Here is a 15,328-nt window from a genome sequence, read left to right as displayed (position 1 = left end):
TTTGTGAGGGTTACTTTTCTAAGCAGCATGAAAAATGGTTACTAGAACACCCTAATTCAAATAAGCTTAGCCTAAATTTAGAGTTATATTAGCTGCTGACAAATTGTCATTAGTAATACATTTAGGAAATGGCCAGATGTTGTGAACATGAAACAGGAAGTGCCTGAGGAGCAGGAGAGCGGCTGGACCGAGTCCTTGGTGTGGTAGAGAGACGCGGAGTGAACAAGGGCGCGTCTGGGAGGCTGGGTTCAGAGAGACGTCTCTGAGCTGCTGGTCTAGATGGTAGAACGGGGCCGGGAAGACAGGGTCTAGGGTGGTGCGGGAGGAAGGTGCGGCCGGCGAGGATGGGGGAACCTCGCAACGCAGTGAGGGTCATCCGCTCGCCCTCTGACATCATCTGACGGTGGTGGGACTGGCGGGGGAAGGACTGATGGGAGGCAGGTGCCAGCGTGTCCAGCTGGTAAAGGGTCGTAGCCGGGGCTGTGTGTGCGACAAGCACTTGGATGGGAAGAACGTGCCCTGAGACTCGGTGAGCCTGAGGCTTCCCTGGGGGCGGCGCAGGCCCGCGCTGGTCGTACCGGTTAGGACAAGAGGACAAGTTCTGCCGTCACATGCACTGCGTTCATCCCCTTCTGAGCAAAGTAAAGACCCAGGACTGGAGACCCCACGTGTGCTTCCAAGGAGGACACGGTGGGCAGGCTGTGACAGGTCCGTCCTCAGTAGCCTGGGGAGGAAGAGAGGCTGTGAAGGCTCCTGTATCCCCGTTTCTTCCAGAACCTGGCCTGCGTGCGCGGTGGGGACGAGAGGAGGAGCATCCAGGTTCTCTGTCTGAGTCACAGGATGGCGGCCGTGGTTCTGTCCCCCACTTGTGGTAAGTTCGGGGGTCCCCAGAGTCCAAGCATTAAAGGCCCCTGCACCACAGAGCGGGAGAGGGGCTGAGCAGTGAAGCCACTGTTGAGCCCTGGACGCCTGGGGGCTCAATCCCATGTTGTTCTTGGGATTTGGGGTGTTGCTGGTTTACGCAACTGTGGAGGTGTCACCTGTGTGGTGAATATGGGAGAGCCTTTGAATTATGTCTCAAATTCTTTCTGTAAACTTGATAAAACAATAGTGCTGGCCCTTGAACTTTAGTTTCCTCCACTGTGAAATGGGAATCATCGCCTTTTCCTCCAGTGCAGTCAGAGTCTTGGCCTTGGTGAGACAGGGCTCTGCTCTACCTCCTGTGAAGGCTGTGTGTGCATGCGTGTGTGTGTGTGTGTGTGTGTGTGTGTGTGTTGGGGAATGGTCAGTTACAGGTAGGTGGGCAAGCCCCCACACTGGTGAGTGCTAGAATACAGAGCCATCCCGACCTCCTCGGACTCATTTCTTTTTCTCCAGCTCAGCCTTCCCTGTTCTCAGCCTCTCCTCAAAAAGGATGCACAGAGGAGGAAGGGTCGGTGCATGGCTTCCTGACAAGCTGGTTACCGGTGAGTCAGATACCCCTTTTTCCAAGTCATTATTCTTTTCACCAAGTCGGACTTACCTTTCAGGGCCTGGAGCCTCCCAAACAAACCATGTCCTCTGGTGTTCCAGGATCTCTGGGTATCTGGTGGTAGATAATAAAATGTTGTCAGTGTTTATCAACATTTTCTATATTTTCATAACTTCTTCTAGAATCACTTTATACATAACACTATTATTAGTTTTAAAGGAAAGACATGACTGGGTCCTATATTCAAGCCACTGTTGATGGCCACTGGGAAGTATCTCTGGCATCTGCCATGTCCCTGGCCTATGCTCAACCCCGAGACTGAGGGAGATAAGACTGCAGGATTTCACAGTCTCCCTGGAATAAGGGACTCACTTAGAAGTACATTTCACCTTGGCAGTGGGCATCAGTAGACAGCAGAGGAGCACTGCAGGCTGAGCCCAGAAGCAGTGGAGAGTACAGCTCAGAACCCTGCCCATGTATCTTAAGCTTGGGGTTCCCCGTTTCTGTTCCTGTCCCCTTATCAACTTGGTGGGGGTAGTCCTTGGCTAAGCCTCGATTCTTGTGACGGCTCAGGACTTGGTGACCTTCGAGGATGTGGCCGTGGAGTTCACGCAGGAGGAGTGGGCACTGCTGGACCCCTCTCAGAGAACACTGTACAGAGATGTGATGCGGGACAACTGCAGGAACCTGGCATCCCTGGGTAAGCCCCGCCTCAACCCTGCATTTATTGAATGACTCAGATGATAAGTCTTTGTTTTTAATTCATGTAACATTCACAGAACAGAAAACATTTTTAATGTTCAATTCAGTGATTTTTAGTAATGCCATGGTGTTGTACAACCATGTCTAATTCCAGAACATTTATTGCACCAAAAATAAACCCTATAATCATTAAGTAGCCATTCCCTTTCCCACCTACTCCAGCCAGTAGCTACCACGGATCTACTCTCTGTCTCTCTGTTTTTACCTGTTCTGGACATTGCATATGAATGGAATCGTACAAGATATATCCTTTTGTATCTGGCTTCTTTTGCTTAGAGTAACCTTTTTCAAGGTTCAGCCATGCTGTAGCATGTATCAGAACTTTATTCCTTTTTGTGGCTGAATGTTATTCTACTGTGTGTATATACCACATTTTGTGTACCTACTCAACATTGATGAACTTTTGACTCATTTCTACCTTTTTGGCTACTGTGAAGAGTGCTGTGCTATGAATATTCATGGATGTTTTTGCCTGAACATTTTGTTTTCTCTTGTACATATACCTAGAAATGGAATTCCTGGGTCTTGTGGTCATTCAGTGTTTCATTTTTTGAGGAACCTCCAACCTTTTCTCCATGCACCATTTATATTCCCACCAGCAATGTGGGAACACATAGTTATTTGCATTTCCCTAAAGAATAATGAGAAGGTCCTCTCTTCATGTGCCTGTAAGCCCATCTGTACATCTTCTTTGGAAAAATGTGTATTCGACTCCTTTGCCCATTTGGGGGGGTGGGCACTGGAGTTGTTTGCCTTTTGCCTTTTTATTGTTGAGTCATAAGTGTTCTTTATATATTCTGGATGCTGGACCCTTAGCAAATACATGATATGCAAATATTTTCTCCCATTCTATGGATTGTCTTTTCACTTTCTTGAAGGATAGTTTTGCTGCATATAGAATTAATGGATGACAGAGGGTATTTTTTCTCTCAGCACTCTGAATGTGTCCTCCTCTGTTTTATGGCCTCTGCAATTTCTCATAAGAAATCAGCTGTTAATCTGATTGGTGGTGATCCCATGTATATGATGAACCAAAAATTCTCTTGCTGCTTTCAGGATACTCTGTCTTTAGCTTTCAACAGTTTGATTATAACATGTCTTAATTTGGTCTCCTTAACTTTTTAAAAAGATTTTATTTCTTTATTTGACAGAGAGAGATCACAAGTAGGCAGAGAGGCAGGCAGAGAGAGAGGAGGAAGCAGGCCTGCCACTGAGCAGAGAGTCCGATGTGGGGCTCTATCCCAGGACCCTGGGATCATGACCTGAGCTGAAGGCAGAGTCTTTAATCCACTGAGCCACCCAGGCACCCCAGGTTTCCTTAATTTTATCCTCTTCAGTGTTCATTAAGTTTCTTGATTGTGTAGATCCACAACTCTCTTCAATTTGGAGAATTTTTGGCCATTTGCCTTTTAAAAATATTGTTTCTGGGGGTACCTGGGTGGCTCAGTGGGTTAAAGCCTCTGCCTTCAGCTCAGGTCATGATCTCAGGGTCCTGGGATCGAACCCAACATCGGGCTCTCTGCTCAGCGGGGAGCCTGCTTCCTCCTCTCTCTCTGCCTGCCTCTCTGCCTACTTGTGATCTCTCTGTCAAATAAATAAATTTTTTTAAAAAAATAAATAAATAATAAATAATTAAAAAATAAAAATATTGTTTCTGCCCCTTTCTCTGTCTCCTCTCTTTCAAAAACTCCATTATGCACATGTTCATTGTTTGAAGGTGTCCCATAGGTTTCTTATGCTCTGTTATTTTTTTCTTTTCTTTTTTCTCTATATTCTTCAAATTGGACAATCTCAGTTGACCTATCTTCAAGTTCAGTGATTCTTTCTTTCACCAGATCAAGTTTGCTGATAAACTTCTCTAGTGAATGTTTCATTTTAATTTATTGTACTTTGTACTCCGAAATTTCTGTTTGGTTCTATTTTATAATGTCTTTTACTATTTGTTGAGAATCCATTTTCATGGTTTCCTTTAGCTCTTTGAGCATGCTTAAAATAGTTGAAATCTTGGTCTAGTAAGTCTCTTCCTCAGGGATAGTGTCTTTTTTTTTTTTAAGATTTTATTTATTTATTTGACAGAGAGAGGGATCACAAGTAGGCAGAGAGGCAGGCAGAGAGGCAGGGAGAGAGAGGGGGAAGCAGGCCTCCCCACAGAGCAGAGAGCCCAATGCAGGGCTCAATCCCAGGACCCTGAGCCAAAGGCAGAGGCTTTAACCCACTGAGTCACACAGGTGTCCCAGGGTCAGTGTCTTTTAGTTTCCTTTTCCTGTAATGGTCATGCTTTTTTGTTTCTTTGCATGCCTCATAATTTGTTGAAAACTCCCAAATGTTTGGAATGTTCTGGCAGTCTGTAAGTCAGAGATTCCCCCATCCCCAAGTTTTATTGTTGTTGCTCATTCTAGTTGGGTATTGTTTGGTGACATTTTTTTTTAAGATTTTTTTTTTTTTTAATTTGACAGACAGAGATCACAAGTAGGCAGAGATCACAAGTAGGCAGAGAGGCAGACAGAGAGAGAGAGAGGAGGAAGCAGGCCCCCTGCTGAGCAGAGAGCCCAATGTGGGGCTTGATCCCAGGACCCTGGGATCATGACCTGAGCTGAAGGCAGAGGCTTTAACCTACTGAGCCACCCACGCGCTCCCGGTGACATTTTTTGAACTGATTTTGTAACGTCTGTATTTATCATGTGTGGCTCTGTTTTGTTGGGTTAACAGTCAGCTAGTGATTTATCAGAGATTTCCTTAAATGCCTAGAACTCCCAGTCTTTGCAGATGGTCTCTGTATATGTAGGAGCATGCCTTCACAACTCAAACAGTTTGTAACTCTGCCTTAGTCTTCATTTCCTGTTTGCATAGAACCTGATAGGCTGTCAAAGGTGAAGGCTTAGTGCCTTTTCAGATGTTTTCTGAGCATACACCCAACCCTGGGTATGTACATGTTCTATATTTAGGACTACGTGGGAGCTTTTCAAAGCCCCTCTCCCCCAAAGTATCTTGCTCCCTACTTTTCCTCTGAGACTTTTGGGCTAGTCTTATGTCTGCTTCAGTGATTTTCCCTTGCCCCAGGCAGCAGTAGCTAATATATTTAAATGTATTCAGTACATGTTCCAGCCCTCCACCCACATAGCCCCTTCAACTGCAGGAGAGTTTGGAGTTAAAATAAAGGCAAGAGCTTTGAGCCAGTCCTTTTGGGAGCCACCAGGAAGGTAAAAACACACAACCACACTTCTTTGAAAATAAGATTTGTCCTACTTCCACCAGTACTAAGAGCACAAACTGTCTTCAGTGTACTTGGTGAGGTGGGACACAGGATGGGGTGAGGGTCAGCTAAAAAGCTCTCTTACAGATTCAGCTGGTTTTCTTGATTAAGCATTTTCCTTGCTACTATAAGCTCTTCATGACTTTCCGTAGTTTTATTGAAGTTAATTCTAACAGTTTTTACCTGTTTATTTGCTTTTTTTTTTTTTTTTTTTTGGTGGAAGTTAAACTTTCAGAGTTCCCTACTTCACCATTTTTGCTGACATCACTTTTCAGAGGTCTTTCTTGGGCACCTTTATGTTCCTAGGCCCGTGTTAGGAATTGGGAATACAATGGTGAATAAGACAGATGTGGTCCCTACCATCATGAAGCTTACAGTCTAATGCCTTCCCTATGAACTGAAGATCTAGTGCTGGCCCTGACTTTATATTCTCTGTGCATAACAGTTTTGGAGCTTTTAAATCTGTATTTGAGCTTGGGCATTAGCTTCTGGTACTAGTTATTCCCCCAAACACCCCAGGTATCATACCGACTGAGTATGATACCCCTGGGTATGATACCCTGGGTATCATATCGAATGAGGTAACTTACATTTTTTTTCACTATGAAAGAGAGCTACTATATTTATTAGAATTTATGGATAATTACTCCATTGTTCATAGAACCACACCTGTTTATCTTCAGAAGTAGTGGCTTCAGATTCATGATGAGGCTCATTTTCCCCTGTAGGGTCCCCCTACATACTATGTCTTCTCTTTATGTATAGGAAATAAAGATGATAAACCTGGCCTGGTGTCTGAATTGGAGCAAGAAGATAAAGTGATTACAGAGGAAATCACAATTCTCCCAGGCAACTGTCCAGGTGAGCCCCAGGTAGATTGTGAGTCCTTGTGAGGAACATCTCTGGCATGTGGCTTGGGAGTTCGGAGTGTTACATTAGGAAATGTCAGTCAGGGAGCTTTGTAAAATTCCTTTTTTCTTGACAAGATCAAAAGCATTTAAGATAAACCTCTTTGTGTACCTTCTTTGCTTCCTCTTAAATTCTCTGTGCATCACTTCAAATTTTACTTCAGCCTTAGAGGAAGAGAAAAGATATGTCTATTTTCCTTCTTAAATGTAAGTTTCACATGAGCTCCATGCCCAGCTACTTCCCACTTTATATTCCTGACAATTCCTTCTTCTGTCAGCCTCAATCTCAATCTTCCTAGAGTCTTTTAAAAAAAAAAAAATACCTAAAATTGGGGCACCTGGGTGACCCAGTCGGCTTAGTGTCTGCTTTCAGGTCAGGCTCTGTGCTCTCTTTCACTATCTCTGTTGCCATCTTTGTCTCTGAAATAAATACATAAAGTCTTCTATAAAAATACCAAAATTGTGAAACCTGTGTCCCTTTCACTGCAGACCTCCTGAAAAATGCTAATCCTTTAAGGTCTGCCTTCACTAATACGTACTTTTTGTCTTTCATTTTCCCCACAAATTTAAACTTCTTTTCAGTTTGTTTCAGATTTGGAGACTCCACTTAAAGCCAAAGGGTTAACTTCCAAGCAGTATGCTTTTAGAAAAGAACAATATGAAAGCATAAAAATGGTAAGATCCCTAATTTTCCACAGTAAGAAAATGCCATAAATTAGAAAAACCACAGAGTCATTCTCCCAAGAGAAAGTGGCCTCTGAAGAGATACCATGAAACTATTGTGAATTTGGAGAAAAATTATTTCTTCCCTGAGCATCTCCATAATTGTTTCCATAAATGTGACTCAGATTTTGAAGGTTTCAAACATAAGCTTGTGTTAAACCTATCAGAAAAAATGTTCTCTGACTATAATAAGGAATTGTGGCACAACAACCATTTTTTTAACTTCTAACCACTCAAACTACATAAAGCCTATACAAACATTTGAAGTAGCAAAAATGCCAAATTATAATGATATACATAACAGAACTCCTGGGAGAGAGAATTCCTATGATAGCATTGTATATTAAAAATACTATAGGGCACCTGGGCAGCTCAGTAGGTTAAGCCTCTGCCTTCGGCTCAGGTCTTGATCCCAGGGTCCTGGGATCAAGCCCCGCATTGGGCTCTCAATTCATCGGGGAGCCTGCTTCCCTTCCTCTCTCTGCCTGCCTCTCTGCCTGTGATCTCTCTGTCAAATAAATAAATAAAATCTTTAAAAATATATATTTAAAATACTATAAATTATAGTCATCATTCATCTCTCAATCAACAGGAAAGAAATCATCTTGGAGTGAAACTCAATGAATGTACTCAGTGCTTTAAAATCTTCAGCACAAAATCTAACTTCACTTAGCACAAGAGAATTCATATCAGGGGAAAACCCTATGACCATAATCAGTGTGGCAAATCCTTCAACAGTAGCTTTTACCTGATTTTTCATAAGAGAATGCATAATGGGGAGAAACCCTACAAATTCACTGACTGTGGGAAAGCCTTCAGTAATCCCTCTTCCCTTAGACTGCACGTGAGAATTCACCCAGGAGAAAATCCTTACAAATGTAATCAGTGTTTTCATGTCTCTCATACTAGATGTATCCTCAAAAGGCACAAGAGAGTTCATACTGGGGAGAATCATTATGAATATAATCAGTGTGGCAAGGCCTTCAGCACAACACCCCCCTTACCATACACAACAGAATTCATACAGGAGAGAAACTGTATGAGTGCCACGACTATGGGAAAGCCTTTAGGAAGAGCTCACATCTGACCCAGCATGTGAGAACTCATACTGGAGAAAAACCCTATAAAGAACTCCTCAAACTCAACACAAACAAAACAATCATATAAAAAAATGGTCAGAAGATATGAACAGACACTTCTCCAATGAAGACATACAAATGGCTATCAGACACATGAAAAAATGTTCATCATCACTAGCCCTCAGGGAGATTCAAATTAAAACCACACTGAGATATCACCTTACACAAGTTAGAATGGCCAAAATTAACAAGACAGGAAACAACATGTGTTGGAGAGGATGTGGAGAAAGGGGAACCCTCTTCCACTGTTGGTGGGAATGCAAGTTGGTGCAGCCTCTTTGGAAAATAGTGTGGAGATTCCTCAAGAAATTAAAAATAGAACTTCCCTATGACCCTGCAATTGCACTCCTGGGTATTTACCCCAAAGGTACAGATGTCGTGAAAAGAAGGGCCATCTGTACCCCAATGTTTATAGCAGCAATGGCCACGGTCGCCAAACCATGGAAAGAACCAAGATGCACTTCAACGGACGAATGGATAAGGAAGATGTGGTCCATATACACTATGGAGTACTATGCCTCCATTAGAAAGGATGAATACCCAACTTTTGTAGCAACATGGACGGGACTGGAAGAGATTATGCTGAGTGAAATAAGTCAAGCAGAGAGAGTCAATTATCATATGGTTTCATTTATTTGTGGAGCATAACAAATAGCATGGAGGACAAGGGGAGATGGAGAGGAGAAGGGAGTTGAGGGAAATTGGAAGGGGATGTGAACCATGAGAGACTATGGACTCTGAAAAACAATCTGAGGGTTTTGAAGAGGGGGGTGGGAGGTTGGGGGAACCAGGTGGTGGGTATTGGAGAGGGCACGGATTGCATGGAGCACTGGGTGTGGTGCAAAAACAATGAATACTGTTATGCTGAAAATTAAAAGGAAAAAAACAACCTGTGAGTGTGATCAGTGTGCAAAATCCTTCAGCAAAAGTTTCTCTTACTGTGCACAAGATAATGGAGAGAAACCCAATGAAGGTAGTGACTGTGGGAAAGCATTTAATAATCTCTCATCTGTTAAGAAACACATGAGAACTCACACTGGAGAAAAACCCTATGAATGTAATCACTGTTGGAAGTCTTTCAGCAGTAACTCTTACCTTTCTGTGCACAAGGGAATTCGTAATAGGTAGATAGGAAAACAGTGACTGGGAAAGCATTCATTGATTTCTCATCCTCCAACATCTTGGGAACTCATGCTGGATGTAGAAATTATCTTTGCCTAACAAGTTAGCCCCAAGACGTAGTGCTTTAAAGCAACAAACATTTATTATCTCACAATTTATGTAGGTCAGGAGTTCAGAAATGGATTAGCTATATAATTCTGGTTCTGGTTCCCTCACAAGGTTGCAACCAATATGTTGACTAGAACTGCAGGCACCTGAAGTCTTTAGGACTGAAGGGTCCACTTTGAAGATTGATTATTCACATTTCTGACAAACTAGTGCCAGTTGTTGGGATGGGACCTGTGGTTCCTTGCCATGTAGGCCTTTCTGCAATAATGAGTGTCTTTATAATATGGCAGCAAGTTCTCCCCCAAATAATGTGACTCAAAAGAACCAATGCAGGAGCCATGTCTTTTATGGCTTAGTCACAGAAGGATATATTCTCTCTTCATCTATACTGTGTTGGTCACCCAGACTGATTCTGACTCAGTGTGGGAGGGAACTACACAAGGTATGGATACAAGGAGAGAAACCACTGGGAATGATTTTGGAGACTGATCATGACTCAGTGAAGAAAAGCTGTCATCAATATGGAATAGCATTCAGTAACCCAAAAGTTAACTCACTGTGGAGAGAAACCCTGTTAAGTACAGCTTATGTGATAAGACTTTTACCTCAAACTCTCACAGAAAAAAGAAAAAATTACCAGGCACTGGGGTGGCTCAGTCATTAAGCAAATGCTTTCAGCTCAGGTCATGATCCCAGAGTCCTGAGATCGAGGTCCGAATCAGGCTCCCTGCTCAGCAGGAAGCCTGCTTCTCCCTCTCCCACTCCCCCAGCTTGTGTTCCCTCTACCACTGTGTCTCTCTCAAATAAAATAAAAATCTTTAAAAAAAAAAAAATTACAAACTGGGGAGAAACGGGAGGAATGCATTGGCTAAAGGAAAGCCTTTTGTGTTATCTTGTGAATCACATGAAATTCACATGAAGGGAAAACCCTATGAATGTCACCAAAATGGAAAACTCTTCCAACAACACTCATCCTTTAAGGCATACATAAGAAATCACACTTTACAGAAATTTTACAGACATACCAATTTTAAGACATACATAAGAAATCACACTTTACAGAATTCCCTATATATAAGGAATATGAAATGAAAGCAATTGGCACTCTCCATTCTACCCTCCTCTTCTCTGCTCCTTGCTTCAAGAGGTTAATGAACTATATCAGTGGGCTCATATACCTCAGACTTCGGTTTGCGTTTGTCAGAGAAGAGCCCAGGTAGATCAGGGGGATGGAGGAGAATGAGCCCATGGTACAGCATATCCTTGCAGGAGAACTGGGTTCTAGATGCTACCCTTGGCCACTTCTCAGCCCCTGTAGTGCAGCCCTCTCCCCTCATCACACCATGCCCCCGAACTTCAATAATCACTCCCTCCTCTGTCCTCTCCTTCCTTGTTCCCCTTCCAGTCACTGTATATGCACTGTCACTTTTTTGTTTCCCTATACCCTTCCTGCAACTGTTATGGTATAGTGATATACCAGTGTCCTGAGAACATAATAAAAGGTCTTTACCGTTTTTTGCAAAGCCCCAGACAATTCAGATCCACTGCAGAACAGACCTCACCTTCCACCACTCCTGTTTACTTCCTAAGTTAGCGTCGCACTGGTCTTGCTCTAGCCTCACCATCCCAGCACAGCTCAATATCAGGGTCTCCATACTGCCTGGACTGATATTCCCAACAAAGCTATAGAGTTCACTCTCTCAGTTCACTTAGGTTTCTGCCAAAATGTTGCCTGAACTGAAAAACTTCATTCCCACTCCAAATATGTGAGCAAGTCTCCAGTTCCCACATTTATTATCTTTATTGGGAGTGTTTCATTTCAACAGCACTTATCAGCATCTGACTGACTCTATATATGCTTCTTTATTTCACTAATATTTATTCCCCACCCCAACCCCCACTATGTTATGTACACTATGAAACCAAGGACTTTGATTCATCACTGTAGATCCTGTGCCATAACCATGCCTGATATGGAGGCAGTGTTTTATTGCATAGTGACGAAGAGTATGGACTTTGGAGAAAGACTATTTGAGTTCAAGTCTAGACCCTACCACTTAATCGCCTGGCTACCTCAGGCAAGTAACAGTTATTCTGTGCCTGTTTTTTCATTTATAAAATGGGAGCAATGAGAGTGCCTACTTTGTAAACTTGTACTGAGGATTCAGTTAGTTCAGTTAGTTCATATATATAAAGCACTTGGGGACTGCCTGAGATATAGAAAACACTATATATGTAATGGCATTGGAGTCTTCCAAGTTTATCCAGGGCTTTTTTTTCTGAATCTTTAAGGGATATGTGCTGGGACAGCCCAGGGCAAGGGCATCTGGGGTTTGTGCATGTGGCATCCTGCACCTGTGGGTCACTCTCTGGGGGGGGCAAGGGGACAGTAGAAGGAACACGAATGGCACTTGCACCCCTGTGTTCACTGCAACCTTATTTAGAGTAGCCAAGATATCAAAACAACCCAGGTCCATTGATGGGTGAATGGATAATGAAAATGTGGCATAGATATAAACAGAATAATATTCATCCATAGAAAAGAGCAAAATATTTCCATTGGCCGCAGCATAGATGGACCTTGAAGGCATTATGCTAAGCAAAGTAAGTCAGACAGGAAAAGACAAACACCCTATGATTTCACTTATATGTGGAATCTAAAAACAAAAACAAAACTCAGTTCATAGAACAAGCTGATGGTTGTCAGAGGCAGGAGGTGAAGGGGGTCAAAAGGTACAACCTTCCAGTTATAAAATAAGTTAAGTCGTGGGGAGGTCATGTACGGCATGGTGACTATAGTTAATAAAACTGTATTGTGTATTTGAAAGTTGCTAAGAAAGTAAATTTTTAAAAATTCTCATGACAAAAAAATGTCACTATGTATAGTGATAGATGTCAACTACTTTCCTTGTGGTGATCATTTTACAACATATACAAAAATCAAATCATTATATTGTACACCTGAAACTAATATAATGTTACATGTCAATAATATCTCAATTTTAAAAAGAAAAGAAAAGCTAGGATCTATATTTTTTTAAAAAGACAGGCAAAGGAGGATGCCTACCAGGAGAATCATGATGACGTCAACGTCATCTAACACTTCACAGAGACAGTCTATGTGCCCCACATGAAATGACTCTTTATCTACACAATACCATAAATCAGGTTGCTGTGATATTTTATTCGTTTTCTTTTGCTGTGTAACAAATTTAACAACTTAAAACCACACATCCGTTTATTATCTCACAATTTCTATGGGCCAGGAGTCTGCACATTATTTAGGTCTCAGAGTCTCTCAAGACTGCAATCAAGGTGTCTTCCAAGCCACATTCTCATGTGGAGGCTCGAATGGAGAAGACTGTGCTTCCGCGCTCATTCACGTTGTTGGCAAAGTTAATTTCCTTGTGGTTCAAGGACTCATGACACGAGCTTTATACTGGCTGTTGGCTGGAGGCCAACGCTCTGTCCTCGGGGCAGCCACAGTTCCCTTCATGTGGCCCTTTCGTAGGCAGCTCACCATAGGATTGTTTGCTCTTCAACATCACCAGTAAAATCTCTCTCCAACCTGCTAGTGTGAACTCTTGTATAGTACTCCACAATGATGGGAGTGGCATTCCATCACCTTCTCCATGTTCGAGGAGTTAGAAACAAGCCACAGGGATGCCTGGGTGGCTCAGTCAGTGAAGCGTCTGACTTCAGCTTGGGTCATGATCCCAGGATCCTGGGATCGAGTCCTGCATCAGGCTCCTTGCTCCTGGGGAGCTGGCTTCTTCCTCTGCCTGCCACTCCCCCTACTTGTGCTTGCTCTCTCTCTCTCTCTCGGACAAATAAATAAATAAAATCTTTTAAAAAAATATAAAGAAAAAGAAACAAGTCACATTCCATCGCCATACTCAGGGAGAGGGAATTATACAAAGTGGTGGATACCAGGAAGTGGGACTTATTGATGGGGGGGGTCACCCTAAATTGTATCTACCACAGCTATTTTCCCCAACATGATGGGACAGAAAGGAAGATCAGTGATGTTCCTTCAACTTCCTGAAGCCCAGGTACCACATCTGTGAAACAGAGGGTCATCCGGACCACATGAAGTTCATGAAATGACTCCACACACCAAGGAACTCATTCTCTGAGGCTTGAAAGTGTGTATTTATAATAATAAAATACTAATAAGACTACTTAGCTGTGCTGAGCTTATACCATGTGCCAGGCTTGGTGCTTAATGCCTTTCCAGTCTTACCCAATTTCATCTCGGAATGACCCTCTAGTAGAGGTTCTGTGATGATCTTTTTCTACAGTTGAGGAAACTGAGGCTTAGGGAGGTTTAATAAGCTGTCTCATACTGCCTGGTGAACAATCAGCCAATTCACAAATCTCTAACTTTGGAAGTCTTGTTGTGAACCAGTCAGTACCTCTATAATACCCTTCACCATGGGAACTTTACCTTTTCCTTCCTGTATGGGTTATGGTTCAGCATTCTGTATTTCTCATGGCAACCATGGAGAGACTGTTCAGAAATCTCACAAGGGGGGGTCACCTGGGTGGCTCATTTGGTTGTGTCCGGCTCTTGGTTTCAGCTCAGATCATAGTCTCACAATCGTGAGATGAAACCTCGCATCCAGCTGCACACTTAGCCTGGAGTCTACCTCAGATTCTCCTTCCCTCTCCCTCCCCCTCACTCTCTCTCCAACTCTATCTCTCTCTCAAATAAATAAAATCTTTAGAAAAGAAACCTCAGCTCTTTGTTTCTCCTTGATGCTGGAATGCCGGATGAACCTGTAGGTCCATCAACCAGAGCACAGTGAAACAAAGCAACTTGCTGTGTGACCTTTGAGAGTTCACTGTCCTTTCTGATGCATTTGCTAAAGCTTCCAGTGAGGGCCTCCCTGAGGTCCTAACATCTCTGGGGTGGTAGATGGAGTCCCATAAGGAAAAAAAAAACTCAGAGCTCTTTTATCCTGCCATCATCAGACAGATGAGTGAAACCATCCGGAATCACTCAGTCCAGCCAAGCCATTGCTTGCCCCAAGAGGTTAGACACAGAAGCCTGGATTTAAGTTAAGTACTGGCCTGGCTTACGGAATGGTGAGAAATTACAGCTGTTTGTTGTTTGAAGCCACTAACCAATGGAGTGTTTGTTTACAGCAACAAATAGAGAGAAGGGTTTAGTTGATTTGCCTGGGGGAGTCTTACCAGAGGTAACTTGGGATCAGCATCTGTAAGGGACCGAGGTGGGTCTGAGCAGAGGGAAATTCACACTGCAGTGCAGCGGCAGCCAGAACCTTACCTGATCCCACAGGGAGCACTCCAACTTCGGAGTTGTTCTTCAGAGTCATCCCACACTGCACTAGTGTATTAGGACTGCTGTACTGAAGGTCCACAGCCCAGGAATGAGCTTAAACAACAGAAATGTATTCTCCCACAGTTCTGGGGGCTGGAAGCCCAAGATGAAGGTGTCAGCAGGATTGGGTCCTCTTGAAGTTGTGAGGGAGAATCTGTTCCTTGCTTCTCTTCTAGGTTCTGGTGTTCCCTGGAGATCTTTAGCATTCCTTGGCTTTTAGGTGTGTTGTCCAGTTTCTGCCTGTGTCTTCACATGGCATTCTCCCTGTGTGCCTGTGTCCAACTTTCCCTTTTTATAAGGACACCAGTCATTTCAGATCAGGGGCCCACCCGACTCCAGCATCATTTCATCCTCACTAATTCCATCTATAGTCACGCTATTTCCAGGAAAAGCCACATTCTGAGGTCCTGGAGGTTAGGATTTGAACATACAGTTTTTGGAGATTTGGGGAGACACACTCAAACCCTTAACAGGCACAGGGGCAGAGATTCATACTCC

General features: G+C 43.2%; 1 pseudogene; it reads left to right on the top strand.

The window, feature by feature from the left end:
- The first annotated feature begins 701 nt into the window (after window positions 1-701).
- On the top strand, window positions 702-9,384 carry LOC131823080 (zinc finger protein 558-like; annotated as a pseudogene).
- The last annotated feature ends 5,944 nt before the right edge of the window (window positions 9,385-15,328 follow it).

The sequence above is a fragment of the Mustela lutreola genome, chromosome 2 (assembly GCF_030435805.1).
Source record: "Mustela lutreola isolate mMusLut2 chromosome 2, mMusLut2.pri, whole genome shotgun sequence".
NCBI classification, from domain to species: domain Eukaryota; kingdom Metazoa; phylum Chordata; class Mammalia; order Carnivora; family Mustelidae; genus Mustela; species Mustela lutreola.
The sequence above is the reverse complement of the archived record's forward strand: the minus strand, read 5'-3'. Positions and strand labels throughout refer to the sequence as shown.